The sequence below is a fragment of the Cheilinus undulatus genome, linkage group 2, assembly GCF_018320785.1.
Source record: "Cheilinus undulatus linkage group 2, ASM1832078v1, whole genome shotgun sequence".
Classification (NCBI taxonomy): domain Eukaryota; kingdom Metazoa; phylum Chordata; class Actinopteri; order Labriformes; family Labridae; genus Cheilinus; species Cheilinus undulatus.
The window spans coordinates 8,637,090-8,653,976 of record NC_054866.1 but is presented as its reverse complement, the minus strand read 5'-3'; positions in this window follow the sequence as shown (position 1 = coordinate 8,653,976).

Genomic DNA, 16,887 nt, shown 5'->3' with positions numbered 1-16,887 from the left:
GATTCTCCTGCAGGACATGTTGACTGGGACAAAGACAGTAGTCCACTTAAATATCCTTACTGAGTTTGATTCCAACTAAGAACTTCATTATCTGCCTCCACCTCTATGAAAAAAACAAAAATAAATGATTTCAAAAATAAGAACAACAATAATTAAGTTCCACTTACTAAATAGGACAGTTTAAAATTGTCTCTATAAGTAACCCAACCCTTGCTGAGTGCAGAGTGCTGTGGGCCCAGTGTTAATGCAAAGTGAGTCAGCTGCTCAGATAGCTCAGATTCTGTCTGGGAAGGTCGTATTTCATTTGTTTGATATTTGTTGAAGCAGGAACAGCGTACTCCATAAAGACACCCTGGTTCTGCTTGCCTGAATTAATTATACACAGTTCAAAGCCTCCCTTCGCTTTGAAGTAACTTCATCTCAGTGCCAGAGCACTGCAGGGTAGCAAGTGATTACCTCAGATTCCTTTACTCACATGTCCCACAGCAGGGATCAAAACAACATGCCTGGATTGAGCTGATTTTAAAAATATGACTAATTACGATCTTTGCTATCCTCTGTCGGCTGTCCTGTTGTGCTCAAAACAAACTTAGAACAAGAAAAGTTTAGAAATAGTTTTTTTAGATGTGGTAGGACTCTATCTGGTTGAATCATGTTTAAACATGCATAACTACCTGCTGTTTGTTTAGCTGTTATTATACCACAAACCTGTGCACACAAGACCTGCTTCCTTAGAAATCAGGTGAATAAAATACAGTTTACCATATCAGGTTTTATCTCGACCCAGTATAAACTTTATCCACATGAATCCTGAGAAAGGCTGCCCTGTTCTCAAGTTACTGCCACTCCTTAGACGATACTGACAGTTTGAGAAGGTTTAGGTGATTTGGTTTCAGTCAGGAGAGACTTTTTAGTGAATGATTAGAAAATAAGAAATGCAATGTCCTTAGCTGTTTGGATTTTCTCAGACTCTATCGTTTTACCTTTGTGAGTTCAGAGGAGTGGTGAGGCTGACAGCAGGACAGGAAACCCCCTTTGTAGGGTTTTTTTAACCAGGGGAAAAACTCACTGAGATTAAAAAAAAACAAACAAACAACTCTTTTACAAGACTGTCAGCAGCAGAGTTAAGGTACAAAGTTACAGGCAAACAATGAGCAGCCATACAGATAAAAATGTCAAACACACAACTGAATTGAAAGACAAGAAATTCTCATTGTTGGTGGTTAAGAAGGATGCAGGATGTGGCCACTGACATATTGGAGCTGTTAGGGTTAATAGTTTTGACTAATTTTTCCAATCATTTGATCACATGAAACATGAACTTGTCTTTTGTCTGATGAGGTAAAACCAAATTCCACTCCAATAATATAATAAGAGTTGGGACATTATATAACATATAGATACAAACAGAATACAGATATTTGTGAACCCTTTTTAACTGGTATTCAGTTGTCTACACACAGACATATACACACACCAACCACTTTATTAGGTACACCTTGCTAGTACCAGGTTGCACCCTCTGTGGCCTTCATAACTGCCTTAATTCTTCATGGCATAATTTCAACAAAGTGTTGGAATCATTCCTCAGATATTTTGGTCCATAATGACATAAGAGCATCACACAGCTGCTGCAGATTTGTCGGCTGCGCGTCCATGATGCAAATCTCCCGTTCCACTACATCCCAAAGGTGCTCTATCTGATTAAGTTCTGGTGACTGTGGAGGCCACTGGAGTACAGGGAACTCTTCGTCACGTTCAGGAAACCAGTTTAAAGTGATGATTTGAGCTTTGTGACATGGTGCATTATCCTGCTGGGAGTAGCCATCAGACGATGGGTACACAGTGGTCATAAAGGGATGGACATGTCAGCAACAATACTCAGGTAGGCTGTGGTGTTTAAATGATGATCAGTTCGTACTGAGGGGCCAAAAAAATATCCCCTGCACCATTACACCACCAGCAGCCTGAACTGTTGATACAAGGCAGGATGGGGCCATGCTTTCATGTTGTTTACGCCAAATTCTGACCTTACCATCTGAATGTCGCAGCTGAAATCGAGAATCATCAGACCAGGTGATGTTTTTCCAGTCTTCCGTTGTCCAATTTTGGTGAGCCTGTGTGAACTGTAGCCTCAGCTCCCTGTTCTTAGTTGACAGGAGTAGCACGTGTGGTTTTCTGCTGCTGCAGCCAAGCTGCGTCCAGGTTTGACATGTTGTGTGTTCAGAGATGGTATTCTGCAGACCTTGGTCGTAACGAGAGGTTCCTTGTTCTCAAACAAGTCTGCCCATTCTCCTCTGACCTCTGACATCAACAAGATATTTTTGTCCACACAACTGCTGCTCACTGGATATTTTCCCTTTTTTGAGCCCTGTTCCCCTTTCTTACCCATTCTGATGCTCAGTTTGAACTTCAGCAGGTCGTCTTGATCACGTCTACGTGCCTAAATGCATTGAGAAGCTGCCATGTGATTTTTACAGTATCATATGTGTTTTATTGATGCACTTAACATTAGCTTGGTAAAAAGATTTAAGCTTTTAAAGCACTTGAGACAGATTCTTGCTTGAAAAAAAAAAAAGAAGTAAGAAAAGGAATTATTGCTGTTAATGCTGTTTATCTTTTCTGGTTTAAAGTGAATATTTGTTTTACCTGCCTCTGCCTCTTCTAATGTTGCTAAAAGCATTGTGGAAGTATATTTTGTTGGAAGTTTTTGATCAGTAAATGTGTTTAAAGGTTCCACTAAAAGCTCTTGAGGAGACAGCTCTGAATCACTCTTGTGATTTTATTTCCCCTTTTTCAGTGACATGTCTTGGCATGGAGGCTGCCATCAGTCGGGAAATCAATCACCCAAACTCACCTCTGTAACATGGAACCACCCACACGCTGTATTTCCAATGAATCAAGACCAGCACGGCTCACCACCGTTCATCTTCACTTCCTCCTTCTTAATATTACTTTTAGTTTTGAAGTGAGGACTCTGTTTAGTAAAAATTCACTTAAAAGTGTATTTCCTCATTCATGCTGGAACGCTAAAGCACAAGAGCACTCTAGGATCACTTTCAGTGTAAAAGCAGAAGTGCACTTCTAAGGTTAATTTGCTCCCATTATGAGAAATTTGTGACTGAAAACAAACTCTTCAGCAAATAGGCTTTCTGAGGTTCAATTTTTATGAACAGAGTCCTCAATTCAACACATGAAGTTTACAGTAAAGATCATATTGTTATAGTTTTTGTTTAGAGCCCCCTGGTGGTGGAATTTTACACATCCTTAGCCTCATAGCATAATTGCCAAAGTCATATATAAAGGCAGGGGTCATCAACTCTGTTTTCACAAGGGCCAGCTGTGGGGGCCAGACATTGAGAGAAACTCAAATAAAATCAATATTTTTGTCTAACTGATATTTACTTGTCAGAACATTTATTCATTCCAAAATTAATGGAACTTTAAGCCTTTAAAAATAAGATCAGTCCTTATCACCTTTACCGCAACCAGCCACAAGAGGGCGTTTGAGATATTTTAACTACATGCTTCCAGAGCCGTCTTGATGTCTATCGCTGAGCTTGATGCTAATGTGCTGCTGTGAGTGAGAGGGACCCAACTGCAGTCAAGATGGCCGACATGGGCGTTGCTATACATCCAATCCATGCCGGAAGTCCCAAGCGGAAGTTTCTTCTTCGTGTTGGACTCAGCTGCCAGTGTTTGTCAGTCTTTTTCACACCCAAGCCTAACCCTTGGTGCTGGATCTCAAATATATCACCTTCCCTACTGCCTTACCCTGAACCTAACCACTCAGGTTTTAATGCCCAAGCCTAACCTTAGACGTACGGACTTCCGGTTGAGACTCCCGGTATGGATTGGATGTATGTCGGCCATCTTGTCTGCATCAAGGTACTCTTGCTGTGAGTGGCCAAAAACATATGCAGGAGACAGATCTTCAGTGAAGATTATCAGAGGGGGAGGTTGCACTCTCAAAGAGTCTTATATGGAAAATTGATGCAAAAAAACTGCATGTTTAATCAAGATAAAAATAGTATGTGTTTACTGTACCGAATTACAGAAATACTAGTGTGCTTCCTGTCTGATAAGCCAATAGACCACAGGTGTCAAACTCAAGGCCCAGGGGCCAAATCCGGCCCGTGGAACGATTATATCTGGCCCGCAAGATCATATCATATTTGTATTCTAACTGGCCCACCAGTATGAGGTCTGCAGATTTCCTCCAGTATAAAAATGAAAACTTCAACTTGATTATTTAAAATATCCTTGTTAAAAATAAAAAACTGAAAAAAAGAGTAAGAAAGATTAGAAAAAACTACAGAATGTGGGAATGTGGGGGAAAAAAATAATTTGTGTTTTTATTTCATATTTTCAATTTTGCATATCAAGATTATGACTCGAACTTATGATTTTGACTTTTCATTTAATTCTTTGACCTTTTCAACTCATAATTTTGACTTTATATGTCACATTTTTTATCTTTTAGATTCCTAATTTTGAATTTTAAGTCATATTTTGACCATTTTAACTCCTTACTTATTGGCTTTTTAATCTGATATTTTGACTTTTAAACTCATGGTTGCAATTTTCCTCATATTTTGACATTTTTAATTCATAATTTGTACTTTTTATATCATATTTTAACCTTTTAGACTCCTAATTTTAAATTTAAATCAAATTTTTAAAAACTTTTTAAGTCATCATTTTGAATTCTAGCTCATATTTCGACCTGATTTCAATTTTCTCCTCATATATTTGCTCTTTAAACACATAATTTTTCTATTTTTGATATCATGTTCTGATCTTTTGAACTAAGAAGTTGGAATTTTTATCTCAGATTTGAGCCTTTAAACCTATCATTTTTATTTTTTTAATTTCCAAATGATTTATCATCAGTGCTGTTTTTTTCATATTTTATCACTGGTGAAAATGAGTTTGACAGTTATGGTCAAATGTTGACCCTGTTCGGCCCTCAGGTTAGACCTAAATCCAGAATCCAGCCCCTGCTGTGATTGAGTTTGACACCCCTACACTAGACTGAAGATTTTATTTGAGATTTAAGGAAAAAAGCTTAATAATAGCATGCCATGTTATTGCCCTCTCAAATTTTCTGAGTTTAATAATTCTCTGTGGGCCGGATGGGAAGCCATGAAGGGTCTGATGTGGCCCCCAGGCCTCCAGTTGATGATCGCTGTATTAACGTTTTGAGGGAAAAAAAAAAAAAAAAAAAAAAAAAAAACCTTTTGGCAAGCACAGAATATTTTTTCATTTATACTGTAACAGCAGATTCTACCAGATGTGTGAACAAGTTACTTAAAAAAGAAAAGTCAGAACAAGGACTACATATCAAATACTGCTGATTTAAAAGATAATAAAGATAATAATTAATCAGTTAGACGGCTTAGACATATAGACTCTGATTGGTTGAGGATAGGCAATAAGGCACAATGAATCAGCAGCGTTAGGAGAGTAGAGTTAGGCAGATATCACAGTCTGGCCTAAAAATGACTTAGGCAATTCTGCTATGAGGCTAATGATGTTGTGAGTTTGACTTACATTTGTGGATGCAGTGGAATACTGTGTTAGGAAACAGCAGTTTTCCAGAGCCCACGTTGTAATATCTATCACAAAATGATGCTGGTTTTTAATGCAGCATCACCTCAGGGGTCAAAGGTCATATGCATTCAATGTTGTTTTTCAACCTTGCCCCTTATGTGCAGGGATTTCCCGATTTTCTGAAACTGTAGATGGTGAAGACTCTAACTTCATTGCAGTGTAGCACTGTTTGCCTGCACAGTCTTTAACAAAGAGGAGCACCATGCACCATCGTTGACTGTGAATGACTGGGCCTGTAAGGAGAGCTCCTTTTATACTGAATCACGGTACTATCACTTGTTCCCAATTCTCCGACCTACCTGTAGAATGTTCCAGGTGTTTATTTAACATTCAACAACTTTGCCAGTCTGGGCTCAGCCTTAGAGACAGGGTGAAGAGCTCAGACATCCGGAGGAAGGATCACCAAGTAGAGCCCCTGCCATTCACATCGGACGGAGCCATCTGATCAGGATGCCTCTTGGGCGCCTTCCTGTGAAGGTCTTCCTGGCACGTCCTACTGGGAAGAGGCCCAAGGCAGACCCAGAACTTGCTGGAGGGATTTTATATCCCATCTGGCCTGGGAGCGCCTTGGAATCCCTCTGGAGGAACTGGAAAGTGTTGCAGAGGTTGACATCTCGGTTGACTTGCTTCGCCTGCTGCCAACGCGAGCCGACCCTAGATAAGTGGAAGAAGTATTTCCTTTCCCCTGTCCCAACATTTCTGGAACATGTTGGAGTCATCAAATTCTGAATGGATGTTTTTTTAATATCTTTTCTTGGTGCTTTAATCACATGAATATGCAACATAGGTTGAAAAGGGTTTGTATTCAGCTTGTATTCACATACAGTGCTGTGAAAAAATCTTTGCCCTCTTCCTGATTTTTCTTTTTTTTTTTTTTTTTGCATGGTATTTGTCACACTTAAATGTTTCTGATCATCAAAAATAACCTGAGTAATTCAAAATGCAGTTTTTTTATTATGGTTTCAATTCTGAAGGGAATAACGGACCTACCTGTCTATGTGAAAAAGTAATTGCCTCTCTTGTTAAATCATGAATTAAAAAGATTAACAACATCTTTTGGAAAGCTTAGTCCAATTTCACAAGCTACACCCAGACCTGATTATTGCCAGACCTGTTGAATCTAGAAATCCCTCAAACAGAACCTGTCAGACAAAGTGGAGTAGGCTACAAGATGTAAAAAACACACATTCAAGAAATTCAAGAATAGATAAGAAACAAACTCATTGACATGTATCAGTCTGGAAAGGTTTACAAAGCCATTGGGACCGCAGAAAACTACAGTGAGATCCATTATCCACAAATGGAGAAAATTTGGAACAATAGTAAACCCTCCCAGGAGTGGATGGCCCACTAGAATGACTCCACAAGTGCATTGATGACTCATGCAGGAGGTCACAAAAGAAGCCAGAACAGCTTCCTTTTGCTGCACATGCCTCAAGGTTTTTCCTGATGATACAAAGGTTTGATGCACTTGAACATGGTTGTGTCATTAAAGGACATCAGCTTTGTGGTTGTGTCATTAAAGGACATCAGCTTTGTGGTTGTGTCATTAAAGGACATCAGCTTTGTGGTTGTGTCATTAAAGGACATCTGCTTTCTGTTGTTTTTCAGCAGGCAAACATGCTCCATGTCACTTTTTGACAGTTCAGCAGGGTTTGTCTGCAGAAATGTGGACATTTCTAACAGGATGTATAGATTTGAACTCTCAGAGAAACTCTTCAGCTCCACTGGCTGTAAAACACGGTTACATGGTGTACTCTCCCTGAGCTGAGAATCTAACACATTGGACCTTTTTTCCTCCAGTCAGCTGGTCTATAATGTAACATGCAGCTTGCACGTCAATGCATTCGTGCTGCTTTTCAACACATCTGTGCATGCTCAGCACCACACAGAAGGTCATTGTTAGCTGGCTGATTCTATTTCAGCCCAGCTTTACGAGTCCACTAAAAAGCCTTAAACACATTGTTTCACTTTATCCTGACTCAAAGTGGATTTAATATTTGGACATGAGGAGCTACAGCCACAGCCAATCCCTGCCTAACCTGATTCGTAGCGGTCTTGCATTCTCTGAATATATTTGCGATTTCACAGTTTTGTGGAGAGCTTTTATCTGTGTGGGCTACTGGACAGTTTCTGATGGATGATTGGCTCTTTAGGTCTCGACATCACAGCAGGGACTAAAAAGGGAAAACATCTGGAAGTGTTTTCTGAAATGGGGTCAATCCACCGAAGGCTTTGGGGCAGCTTCAGCAGAAAGGGTTGCATTCACATAAATCCAGGCATGATACAAGAAAACTGGAGGGGGTTTGTTTGTTTAAAGATCTACAAAAGCTCCTCTATTTTTCCTCTCACGTACAAGCATGATGCAATCTGTGAACCCCCCCTTTGTTAGTCACTCTTGCTTGTTTCTGGGTGTCTGGGTGGATTTAAAAGATGTGTCACAGAAAGCAGCTGAATGTTTTTTTCTGTTTCTGTCCTCACCACACACAGAAATCTGAAAGCTGCCGTGACTGACACCCAGCTTTCTCTACTTCTTTCTCTCTCCGTCTCCTTTCTTGTCACCTCCTTGGCCGGCTACCAGCCCGGTTTGGCAACAGTTTTTCTGCCAAACCCTGGAATTTCTGCCCACTTCTGTGTTTACAGGGACCATTCAAGACCACAAGTGTGTGTTTGAGTCTCAGTATCCAGACACTTCCAAGTAAATAAAGCTTAATTGCTGCACTCTTTAACTTGTTGCTGAGTCTTTAAAAAGGAGAAGAACTGCTGAGAGGGTAAAACTTAAATTTGAGCTTTATTCTTGTCCCGTAGGAGACACACCCTGTTATGAGTCAGTCCGGTTCACAGGAACAGCTCAGACACTGCTTTAGAAGACAGGATCTACTTCACATGGTCATCTTAATCTGGGAACAATAAGATAATGGTTGTAATCTGATTTAATGTGTTAATGAGTTATTAGAACAAAATGTTAATATGTTTCTGTTAACGGCTACGTCTTTCCATGTATAGTAAATCAAAGAGAAACAAAGTGATCAGCTGAAGTTCAAACTCACTGCCCACTGATATGATGGGCCTTTCCCAGATGTGATTTAGTAATATCAACCAGGGCACAGGTTCTCCACCTTGGGTCCAAGCACCCCTAAGGATCTCAGCAGGGCTCTGTCTGTTCTGACTTTGTCATAATTAGAAGTACAAATATTCTCTTATACCATGATTTAAAACACAAGGTATGAAATTGTATTAGGGCCACCCCAAAAGATAAAACATTAAAGATAATCTGTTGTCTTTCAAGAAACTATTAAGAAGAACTGATTTGATATAATAAAGTTTTATTTACAAGAGCAAAACTCAGAATTCCAGGGAAAAATGTCATATATTTATGGAAAAAACTCAAAATTTCCAAGTTTCAAAAGTCATAGATTTTGATATTGTAAAATCAAAATTTCATATTTTCAAAGTCATAAATTTATGACACTGTTAAGTCAAAAATGTATAAGAAACCAAACTGGGTTACCCCAGTTTACAGCAATGTCTCTTTTTAGTCCAGATAATACTCATGGTGTGACGATTCTGGACTAAAATCCCCAGTATTGTCTTTCTAAACAGACCCAGTAAGAAGTATCATTTGATTAAGGTCTGATCCGAAAAACATGCAAGGAAAAAGCTTCATCTGGTCCGGTTTTCTTCCATGCAGTTGGCTATTTTCAACTTTGTAATATCAAAAATTCTAAGTTTTGTTACACCTTAATTTGAAACTTTATGAAGGTTAAAGTTTGATTTCTGTTAATTCAGACTTCTTCAATTCTTCTCCCTAATTAACATATCCTCATTATTTTTTAGAGGTCCTAATTAGTGCTGTCAAATGATTAAAATTTTTAATCAGATTAATCACAGGGTTGCTGTGGATTAATTTCGATTAATCATGATTAGATATTCATTTTTAATCTATATCAGTTGTGTTTTATTTTGTAAAATCAAACAGACTCAATCTCTGATGAATGTATGCTTCGTGTTAATGTGGTAGTTTAAGCTGGAAATGCTTTGGTGAAAAGAAAACTCCTTCCTGCAGAATGTGCAGAATACTTTTTGTTGGTCGACTGTTCTGTCTTGTTTTTTTTTTTGTACTCAGATTTCCCATCGAGAGGGCCAACATGCTGTTTAGTGTCTTCCATATCGAGTTGGTTGGTTACTACCTGATCAACGGCCCATTTGCACATGTGCGGCAGCATGCTCGACCGTAACCCTACTTGGACAAACTGCCCAAAATGCGTTGCCAGAGATGTTACAGGGATTTCGAGTGATTCTGCGCTGTAGATGGGTTAATTGCGTTAAAAGTTTTAATCAGATTAATCATGATGATGGATTAATCCACATTAACGCGTCAATTTTGACAGCCCTAGTCCTAATACATCGTAATAATGGATAGTTAGATCTATTTCCAATTGCAAGTGTATGAGGCCTATTATGTTAAAAATGTTGTTAATTAAAACAACTTTAATTGGTGTTTGATTTTTCCAAGTTGGCCCTGGGGAGGCTTAGCTTTTCTTAGGTACAACCAGGAGGGTCCCAAGGTAAAAAGGTTGGGAACCACTGAACTAGGGTGACCATACATCCCAGTCTGACCTGTTCTCAGTCCCTGCTTTAGAAACCCATTTCCTCATTTTCTTGGTCAACACACAAATGTCAGAAAAGTGGCAGGAAGAGAACACCTGTAGAAATCAGTGTGAACGAGGGACATTGTGTATGTTAAAGCTCTGAATGGTCCGGCATGCTGCAATCATCAGTGCAACATTTCTACATGCATTAGCCATGATCACTACACTATACAAAAAGATTTTTTTTTTTTCCACAGGTTAACCACTTGTCCTGGAGCAGATGCAGGTACCTGTCCTTAAAAATGTCCCATCTCTCGCCCAGTGACTGCTGAGATAGGCTCCAGCCCCCTGCGACCCCCAATGGTATGAGCAGTGTAGAAAATGAATGATGGATCTCCCCAGACATAAATCTTCCTGCAGGAGATTTCAGGCTGCAGGAGCAGCAAACCTGAAACTCCTTTTACGTGTCTCAAAACGGACTTTTGCCATTGAGTCACAGAGCGAAGACTGTAGCTTCCAGAACTTTTCACATGAATGACATCACACAAGTATGACGAAAGCAGATTTAATAAAGCCTTATAAATAAGGGAATGCCAATGATATAGCCCACGTGTGGTCAAAAGCCACCTAACTTGATCATTCAGAATTCAGTGATTAAGAATTTTAGATATGTTATAAATCTCAGTGCCCCATGGTTAACAGTATCCCAAAAATTAAGACATTGAGGAGATTCATGCATGTACAGAACATCACCATAATCATTCAGAGGTATAAAAGTGGCAGAAACAAGACTTTATTTTACAGCAAAACAACAACTAGATTTATTTCTGAAGTAAAATCCAGGACACAACTTCTACTTTTTTACAAGTTGCTCAATATGAGGCTCAAAAGTCAGAGAATCATCATTCTGTCAAAGTTAGTAAAAAACTCAAAAGGAGGAGGACCCAGAAGCAGGATGACTCAAAAGGCTTGATTTAATTAACCAAACAAAAGAATTTACTTAAACCAAATCCACAGGAATCAAACTCAAAGTCCAAAAAACAAAGGAAAAGCACAGGGAGCAGCACGAAGAGTAACACTCAGGAAGACAACTGGAAAGACATCTGACGAACTGACAAAGGACAGGGAGAAACACTGAACCTAAATACACATGGAGTGATTGGCCAAGGAGAGACAGGTGTGGGTAACGAGACTCAGGTGAAACTAGTGAGGGTAATCACAGTGGAGGGAGACTGAGGCAGGAAGCAAAACTGGAATCACACACAAAGGAAGGCAACTACAAAATAAACAGGAAACTTCACAATGCACAAGAACGCCGGACCAGGAAGAGATACAAAACATAAATGACACCAGGAGTGGAGCAAGGAAACAAATACAAACACAGGGAGTTAAACTAGACATGATACACAGGGGACAAGGAACAAATGCCAACACAGGGGAAGAAAACTAACTCTCAAAATACCAAACAAAACTAGATACTAGAAACTAAGACCTGGGAAAATCTAGAATGCAACACAAAACAAAACACTGTGAGCTAAAACTCTAGAATGAAATACAAAGGAAGTCAAAACCCAGAAACATAAGAGGCTACAAGGTAAAACTTCAAAGGTAGAAACACACAGAAAATCATACAAGAAATAAAGAAACACAAAAGGTCATAAACTAAACACTAGAAACATGAAATAACAAAGAGCACACAAACCATAGAAACACAAGAGGTCATAAACTAAACACTAGAAACATGAAATACACTGAAAAAACACAGGAAAACACTAGAGAAACTCCTAAACATAACATCTTGTAAATGAGAAAGAGCCTGATGCTGTGTAGGAGTGGAACAATAAATGACAGTCATCTGCATATAAACAACATTTTTCATACTGACAGGACCTGCTGCCTATGCAGCTGCACTCAAAAATGGTGATTCCCATTGGTTTTACTTCCCATGTATGCTGTCTTTTCCTCCACATTTGCCCACATACCTTTCTCATGCACAGATGTCATAGAATAAAACAGATTATCAGGAGAATCTTGGTGTGTTTATCTGCATTGTCATGATACTATAATGGTCTTTATCTGATAAAGAACATCAGATTACACCGTTTACATGATAACTGGAGTATCAGGTAACTCCACAAGTCAGATCATAATCGGTTTATTGGCGTATGTGTAAACTTACTGACAGTGTTAACACCAGCTGTGTTTATGTTTGCTGTAGTTCCCAACTGACCCATTTATGATGTGTGTTCATGCATCAAACATTTGATCAGAATTAGAGCATTTCCACATGGGCTGAGCTGTCCTGATCTAATCTGTCAGAAACAGCAGGAGCAGATGTTCTTTCTTGTTCAAATGAAAGAAAAATGGGCTCCAGTTAGAAACATCTTTTTAAATATATTTTAAAATATTATTTCATGGCCAGTAGCCAGCCTAATGGACAGTGGATCCTTTTTTCATGAATGTGGGGCTTTTTGCAGTTTTTATCTAAATATCTAAGAAAAAATTTCTGGGGTAATCTAGAAGGTAAACCCAAACAAGTTGAAACTAATCTTTTTTTTTTTTTTGAAACCGGTAAGGTCAAAGTCTTTAAAAAGTAGTGGAAAAAGGTTTTGAGTAATCATGACTGGAACATTTATGTTGGGATAATTCTATTCATTTCAGTTTAAATCAAACTCAAAGCAACATGTTTAAGGACTTTTCATAAAGCTGCATGTTCTTTATCCACTGCAATTTTCCCTCATTTCTATCATTTACAATAATTTTGATAATTTACATCACAAGGTGGGCCGACTTAAATGACAATGAGAAGATGTGAAAGGTGCACACTGCACCAGGAAGTCCTCTTCCACTGTATTCACATTATCATCTATCGCAGGGATCATCAGCTCCATTCGCACAAGGGCCATCCTTTTCATGACAGACACTGTGGGGGCCAGACGTAATAAACTCTGATAGAATAAATATTTTGGTCCGGTTCACATGTACTTGTAAACTATTCAGTTTCTTTCCTTCCAAAAGGAAAGAAACTTGAACAGTGAGATCAGTCCCTCTCCCCTATACTGCAGCCGGCCATAAGAGGGCGATTGAGTTTGATGCTAAAAGGCTGTTGTGAATGGCCAAAAACAGCAGCTTAGATCAAGACAAGAATGCAAAGTATGTGTTTACCATGACAAATTACAGAAATATAATATTTGTGTGCCTCTATCTGATATGTTGCAAGGTTGAAGGTTATCTTTAAACATCAAGAAAAAAGCTGAACAATAGCATGCAATGTTATTTCTTTTGCAATTTTCTGACTTAAATAATGCTTTGGGAGCCAAATGGGAAGCTGTGGGGGGCCTGAGATTGCACTCAAGCCTCCAGTTGATGATCACCGATCTATTAGAGATGTGACGTTCATGAACGATCCAAATCTTTTGAACGGCTTTTTTAACACGAATGATGGGAACCAATTCACAGATGTGAGCTGTTCGTTTTTTTATCCATGTTTCACACAGATGCACACACAAGCTCCTCCTTTGTTACTCCACAGAGTGAGAAGACTATACACCCAAAGACAGTTCAGGAGTCCTCTGCAGGGTTTAACTTTTTTACAAGGCAGCTATATGCACTCCAACAGGTCAACGGTCCATTGCAGTGTAAACACTAGTAGGCTGTACGTACATTTTTCTAATACTTGAAATATTGTTTTTTTTTTAAGTATTGAGTTTTTCTATCAAAATATTTTTTTGTGAAATGTTTTCTCTAAAATTTGCACTAAAATCACTCAGGTGTACTACATACTTAACCTGACACACCAGATGGATGTGTGCATCTGGGAAAGCTTCAATAGGAAACATTTGAGAAAAGGCAGAGGCTTTGAAAAATCCTCGGAGTGTGATTGGGTGAATGTTCTGTCTGTCACATCTCTACGGGCCAATCAGAGCAACAAAGCATGTGACGTAGCCGCTAGCAAGCTGAGCGTGCACAACTACTGAGGAATAACGAGAAACATGGCGACTGTAGACATGTAAGTACATGACATTCGTCATTTTTGAAAAGAAAACAACACACTGCTGTTCTTTGTTCTTCTTTTAACAAAGAAATGTCATCAAGTTCTGATAAAACCGGCGTTTTAGCAGCATCCATGCTGCTAAGACGCTGTCTTCCTCCATAAATGCACCAGCTCTTGCTGCTGCTTGTTAATGTCACGACTCTGCTGTGCCTGAAAGTACTGCCCCTCGACGCTGATTGGTCCTGTCACTTTCTAACCGGGCTCAAACGGTTCAGATGGGAGCTTTGCAAGATGGATTCACCAAGTGAGAAACAAGGAAACGGGCGTATCATCTGCTTTGCAAGGTTACTACATACATCCATGCAATACTAACAGTACAGAACCACGCAGTATGTGGTATCTATATTTTTCTCTTGTTTACTAAATTTCTTAAAGATGCTTTCAGTGATTTTATCAACAATATAATATGTATGTGTGGGATGTCAATGTGTGAATGATTCTGACCCAAATCATACCCTATTATTCCTTCCAGTGGTTGTTTCCTGGACAGAATGAATTACCCCCTGGCTAGCTTCTTAAATAATAAAATATAAACTGAGCCAATTTTCTGAACAGCTCTTTGAAAGGAATGGATCCACAGGATCCAACTCCCTTTTAAGAGCCATTAATCCCTTCTCTACGACCTATTGTCAGTTGCGGTTGTTCTTGGGACTTCTCTAACTGAGTCAGTAACTTCACTCATGGTGCAAATGTATCTAATGCCCAATGGCATTCTGGGAAAACTGCAGATCAAGGGTAACCTGACACGTCAGATGGATGTGTTTCACACATCCATCTGGGAAACCTCAATACTAAGTGTTTGGGAAAGGGCAGAGGCTTTGAAAGGGTGACTGAATGAACGTTCTGTCACATGGGACCAATCAAAGCAAAAAAACATGTGACACAGCCGCATCAGAGGTGTGCATGTGCAGCTATCGTATATCGTGCAGCTATCGTTTTCATCACGACCCCGCCGCGCCTGAAAGTACTGGGAACGGGCATATCCATCTGCTTTGCAAGGTTAGATTAAGGGATGACTGTCAAATAATTTAAGTACAATGACACATGATTAAGTCCTTTTACTTTAAAATAAAGATGTATTCAATCAATTAAGAAGAAGAGAGCTAAAATAGTTATTTGGGATTTTTATGTTGACAAAACTCATTTTTTACAACCTGTATCTGTTTAGTCTTACAGTGCAGCAGTTATATCCATGCCACGTGTACATGTAAATAGTCCTCAATTAGAATTCAATCTTACTCTGAAAAATATAATGTGTTCACAATCTATAACAGGCCTATCCAATAAGCGGCCCAGGGGCCACATGCGGCCCAGAACCGACCCCCAAGTGGCCCAGCCTATGGTCATGCCAGAGATGCAGAGGGCAACCTGTTTTGCAGCATTTCATAAATTCCCACAGTATTTCAGATGTGAATGCAACACTCTGCGTAGCCTAGCAACAGTCTACCTACAATGCACTGTGCTGATTTGAAGCGTGGATCGGGATGCTCGCGACGAGTAGCCCCCAAGGTAAGATGTGACCAAATTTATTTACAGAATTTCATTTTATTTTTTCATTCTATTTATTTCATATTTATTCAAGTGAAAAAAAAAAACATTTCTACTACCTCAGGTTATGTTCAAATACTGCTCTGTTGTTGTGTTTTATTGCATTTTTTGATGTGCTTTTATTATGTTGCCAAATTAAAAAGGGAGACTACGAATAAAATGGGTATTTTTATCAACAAATTGGTCTGTATTAGTTAGAATTTGAATTTATCAGCTTCTTACTAGGTGTTGAACATGTCTGACTCGGCTACATATCGTGTAATTTGTAATGGAATAGCCCTGGTCTATCCGCCTTATTCCAGGGGCCGCCACTGTAAATCTGAATATGGGCGAAACTTCTGGTGCTAAAGCAGAAGTACATTAAATACATGTACTCTAGTACATCAAAACGTGATTCTTCCAAGGGCTTACAAAGTGATTTAGCGTCAACAGTGGCTGTTCTGAAATAAATAATTGCTGCAATAAATGCCGCTTCATTTTTGTTAAATCAATAAAGTTAAATGAACTGAATGTTTTAAATAATATTTTCTGTAATGCTCAGTACCTGTTGCTTCATTGGTGGTACTAATAATGTGACAATGTTAAATATATATCTAACAACAGTGTTTTCAACATGCTGTTCACTGTTTAAATGCATTTGGGATGTAATTCTTTCAATATTAATTCATCATTAATTCAAAACTTGACATTTACCAAACTGAAGAGTTGACAACTTGAGTCATGGATAGTTTTATCAATATAATTCCCACATTTTAAGAGGGATTAGTTTGTAAAATAAGAATTTCAGCAACCCCACAAACTCGAAATGTTATCTGAAGGTGGTGTCCAAACTTATTTAACAAAGCGTGAATGTCTATTACTATACTGATATGAGGCTAATAAAGTTAGCTAAATATGCTTGTCTGAGATATCCAAGGTAATGCCGTCACTTTGTACTCTTTAGATGAGGGCGGAGAAATTATAATGTTATCCCATTTGAGGTGAAGCAGACAAACAATACATATTTTAATGTCCAAATTGCTCTAATAATCACGTTTCACATCTCGTTTCTATGCAAAGTCCTATTTAGACAGGACCAGA